Consider the following 5,000-nt stretch of genomic DNA (forward strand, 5'->3'; position numbering starts at 1 on the left):
GTGAAGGGAAGGAAGGAAGGAAGGAAGGAGAGGGAGTGGTGGAAGGAGGGAAGGAAGGAGAGGGAGAGGTGGAAGGAAGGAAGGAGGGAGAGGGGGAGGTGGAAGGAAGGAAGGAGAGGGAGAGGTGGAAGCAGAGGAGGAAGGAGAGGGTGAGGTGGAATGAAGGAAGGAAGAAAGGAGAGGGAGAAGAGGAAGGAAAGAAGGAGAGGGAGAAGAGGAAGGAGGGAAGGAGAGGGAGAGGGGGAAGGAGAGGAGGATGGAGGGAAGGGGGGAGAGGGAGGGGGGAGAGGAGGGAAGGAGAGGGAGAGGTGGATGTAAGGAAGGAGAGGGAGAGGTGGAAGGAAGGATAGGGAGAGGTGAAAGGAAAGATAGAAGGAGGGAAGGAGAGGGAGAGGCGGAATGAGGGAAGGAAGGAAAGGGAGAGGTGGAAGGAAGGAAGGAGAGGGAGAGGTGGAAGGAAGGATGGAAGATAGAGGACCGATAAGCATCAGAAAAAGAGGCACAAAACCATGAAATATCATCAGAGGGGAGAAAAAACGATGGGGGGGGGGCATTGACACCCCTTTCAAAAAAAAAAAAGATAAATGGTACGGCAGGCAAAACAGGACGGGGGATAGAAGACAAGAAAAAAAAGACGGTTAGAGCCAAAGTATCGACACAGGAGAGGGACGAGTAGAGCGAGGACGAAGATTAAAAGATGTCAGACTCGAGTAACTAATGCTCTGCGAGAGAAAGAGGGGAGGGGAGGGAAGCGGAGGAGAGAGGGGAATGAAGGAGGAGGAGATAAGGGAAGGAAGAGGGGAGGGGAAAGAAAGAGGGAGGGGGAGGGGAGAGAGATGGGAAGAAAGAGGAGAGGGGAGGAGAGATAAAGGGAAGGATGAGGAGAGGGGAGGGGAGATAAGGGAAGAAAGAGGAGAGGCGAGGGAAGGGAGGAGAGAGGGGAAGAAACAGGGTGTGGGAAGAGCAGAGGAAATGGCGAGGGAAGAGATGAGATAAGGGATGGGGAGAGAGGAAAGAGGGGAAAGAAAGGGGACATGAGAAGAGATAAGGGAAGGAAGAGAGGAAAACGGGAAAAAGGTGATGAAAGGGGAGGGGAGACAAGGGAGGAAGAGGGGGAGAGTGGAAAGGGGTACAGTAAGAAAGGAAGGAGAAAAAAGGGAAATGGGCAGAGCGAAAGGAGGGCAAGGGAAAGAGAAGAAAGAGTGAAGGGGCCAGAGAGGGAAAGAGAACGAAAGAGGTTCGAGGGGGGGGGGGTAGGGCGGGGGGACCAACGGCGTAGTTCACAAAGGAAAATGATAAATGGAGGAGATAAAGTCGCGTGAAGGAGGGGAAACAAGGACAGGGGGGTGGGGGGGGGTGAGGGGAAGGGTCGTCTTTCGTCTTTCTCGTTAACGTTAAACACATTTTTTTTCTCTTTTCTTTTCTTTGCCGGTTTGTCTTTTACTTATCTATTTATGCGTTTATGTTCCTTTGTTTACTCATTCATCGGTTCCCTCTTTTCTTCTTTTTTTCTTTCCTTTCTCCCTTCCTCCTTCTCTCACTGCATCCATCCATTCAGTCGGTCAGTCAGTCGGTCGGTCGGTCGGTCAGTCAGACAGCCGGTCGGTCAGTCAGTCGGTCGGTCGGTCGGTCAGTCGGTCGGTCAGTCAGACAGCCGGTCGGTCAGTCAGTCGGTCGGTCGGTCGGTCAGTCGGTCGGTCAGTCAGACAGCCGGTCGGTCAGTCAGTCGGTCGGTCGGTCGGTCAGTCGGTCGGTCAGTCAATCTGTCGGTCGGTCAGTCAGCCGGTCGGTCAGTCAGTCAGTCGGTCAGTCAGTCAGTCGGTCGGTCAGTCGGTCAGTCAGTCAATCTGTCGGTCGGTCAGTCAGTCAGTCGGTCGGTCAGTCAATCTGTCGGTCGGTCAGTCAGTCAGTCGGTCGGTCGGTCGGTCAGTCAATCTCTCGGTCGGTCAGTCAGCCGGTCGGTCAGTCAGTCAGTCGGTCAGTCAGCCGGTCGGTCAGTCAGTCAGTCAGTCGGTCAGTCAGTCGGTCGGTCAATCAGTCAGTCGGTCGGTCAATCTGTCGGTCGGTCAGTCAGCCGGTCGGTCAGTCAGTCAGTCGGTCGGTCAGTCAATCTGTCGGGCGGTCGGTCGGTCAGTCAGTCGGTCGGTCAGTCAGTCAGTCGGTCGGTCAGTCAGTCAGTCGGTCGGTCAGTCAATCTGTCGGTCGGTCGGTCAGTCAGTCAGTCGGTCAGTCAGTCGGTCGGTCAGTCAGTCGGTCGGTCAATTAGTCAGTCGGTCGGTCAGTCAGCCGGTCGGTTAGTCAGTCAGTCGGTCAGTCAGTCGGTCGGTCAGTCAGTCGGTCGGTCGGTCAATCAGTCAGTCGGTCGGTCAGTCAATCTGTCGGTCGGTCAGTCAGCCGGTCGGTCAGTCAGTCAGTCGGTCGGTTCCCTCTTTTCTTCTTTTTTTCTTTCCTTTCTCCCTTCCTCCTTCTCTCACTGCATCCATCCATTCAGTCGGTCAGTCAGTCGGTCGGTCGGTCGGTCAGTCAGACAGCCGGTCGGTCAGTCAGTCGGTCGGTCAGTCGGTCGGTCAGTCAGACAGCCGGTCGGTCAGTCAGTCGGTCGGTCGGTCGGTCAGTCGGTCGGTCAGTCAGACAGCCGGTCGGTCAGTCAGTCGGTCGGTCGGTCGGTCAGTCGGTCGGTCAGTCAATCTGTCGGTCGGTCAGTCAGCCGGTCGGTCAGTCAGTCAGTCGGTCAGTCAGTCAGTCGGTCGGTCAGTCGGTCAGTCAGTCAATCTGTCGGTCGGTCAGTCAGTCAGTCGGTCAGTCAGTCAGTCGGTCGGTCAGTCAATCTGTCGGTCGGTCAGTCAGTCAGTCGGTCGGTCGGTCAGTCAATCTCTCGGTCGGTCAGTCAGCCGGTCGGTCAGTCAGTCAGTCGGTCAGTCAGCCGGTCGGTCAGTCAGTCAGTCAGTCGGTCAGTCAGTCGGTCGGTCAATCAGTCAGTCGGTCGGTCAATCTGTCGGTCGGTCAGTCAGCCGGTCGGTCAGTCAGTCAGTCGGTCGGTCAGTCAATCTGTCGGGCGGTCGGTCGGTCAGTCAGTCGGTCGGTCAGTCAGTCAGTCGGTCGGTCAGTCAGTCAGTCGGTCGGTCAGTCAATCTGTCGGTCGGTCGGTCAGTCAGTCAGTCGGTCAGTCAGTCGGTCGGTCAGTCAGTCGGTCGGTCAATTAGTCAGTCGGTCGGTCAGTCAGCCGGTCGGTTAGTCAGTCAGTCGGTCAGTCAGTCGGTCGGTCAATTAGTCAGTCGGTCGGTCAGTCAGCCGGTCGGTTAGTCAGTCAGTCGGTCAGTCAGTCGGTCGGTCAGTCAGTCGGTCGGTCGGTCAATCAGTCAGTCGGTCGGTCAGTCAATCTGTCGGTCGGTCAGTCAGCCGGTCGGTCAGTCAGTCAGTCGGTCGGTCAGTCAATCTGTCGGGCGGTCGGTCGGTCAGTCAGTCGGTCGGTCGGTCAGTCAGTCGGTCGGTCAGTCAATCTGTCGGTCGGTCGGTCAGTCAGTCAGTCGGTCGGTCAGTCAGTCGGTCGGTCAGTCAGTCAGCCGGTCAGTCAGTCAGCCGGTCGGTCAGTCAGTCGGTCGGTCAGTCAATCTGTCGGTCGGTCGGTTAGTCAGTCAGTCGGTCGGTCGTTCAGTCAGTCAGTCGGTCGGTCAATCTGTCGGTCGGTCAGTCAGTCAGTCGGTCGGTCAGTCAATCTTTCGGTCGGTCGGTCAGTCAGTCGGTCAGTCAATCTGTCGGTCGGTCAGTCAGTCGGTCGGTCAGTCAGTCATTCATTCAGTCGGTCGGTCAGTCAGTCAGTCGGTCAGTCAGTCGGTCGGTCAGTCAGTCAGCCGGTCGGTCAGTCAGTCAGTCAGTCGGTCGGTCGGTCAGTCAGTCAGTCGGTCGGTCAGTCAATCTGTCGGTCGGTCAGTCAGTCGGTCAGTCAGTCATTCAGTCAGTCGGTCGGTCAGTCAGTCAGTCGGTCAGTCAGTCGGTCGGTCAGTCAGTCAGCCGGTCGGTCAGTCAGTCAGTCGGTCGGTCGGTAAGTCAGTCAGTCGGTCGGTCAGTCAGTCAATCTGTCGGTCGGTCGGTCAGTGAGTCAGTCAGTCGGTCAATGAGTCAATCAGTCAGTCAGTCAGTCATCCATCCATCCACTTGTCCATCCATCCATCCACCCACTCATCCACCCACCTATCCATCCATCCATCTATCCACCCAACCACATCCTTGTTTACCAATTCACTCATACATCCCTTCATCAATCTGTTTATTAATTCTTCTCCGCCTTTTCAATTACCATTTTTCCAGGACTGTCTTTGCGTTTTTATATTGCTTAACCCACTTTATCCCTTATTTTCCTCCCTCTCTTTTCACTGTTTACTTATCAGAAAGGAAAAATTATTTATAAACCCCTTCTTCGCCCCCTCCTCTTTCTTTCCCTATATAGAGAAAATTAAGGGATATTTTTATATGCAATTTTGTTATGGTTATTATTGTTCTCTTTCTCTCTCTCTCTCTCTCTCTCTCTCTCTCTCTCTCTCTCTCTCTCTCTCTCTCTCTCTCTCTCTCTCTCTCTCTCTCTCTCTCTCTCTCTCTCTCTCTTTATCTATTTTTCTGTTTTCACTCGCGTTTTATATTTTTGAAATTCGTAAAAAAAATAAGGGAAGCAGAATGAGATGAGGGGAGGAGGTAACAAAGATAACCGTGGAAAAGAACATGATGATGAATGTTTTATCAGAAAATATACGAAATTACTCAGTACTAGGACCCTCCTTCTCTCCCCCCCCCCTGTTGTAGGACGCCCCTCCTCTTGTAGGATATGCTCCCCTTCTTAGGACAGTCCCCCTTTTTTGGATAACTCTTCTAGGATATTCCCTCCATCTAGGATAACTCCCTCTCCCCTACTACAATAACTCCTTTCTAGGATAAACTCCCTCCTCCCTTCAAGGGTGAATCCCGCCTTCAAGAGTAATCCCTTTCTAAGGCAATCCCAATTCTAG

Source organism: Penaeus vannamei, chromosome 18 (assembly GCF_042767895.1).
Source record: "Penaeus vannamei isolate JL-2024 chromosome 18, ASM4276789v1, whole genome shotgun sequence".
Lineage (NCBI taxonomy): Eukaryota > Metazoa > Arthropoda > Malacostraca > Decapoda > Penaeidae > Penaeus > Penaeus vannamei.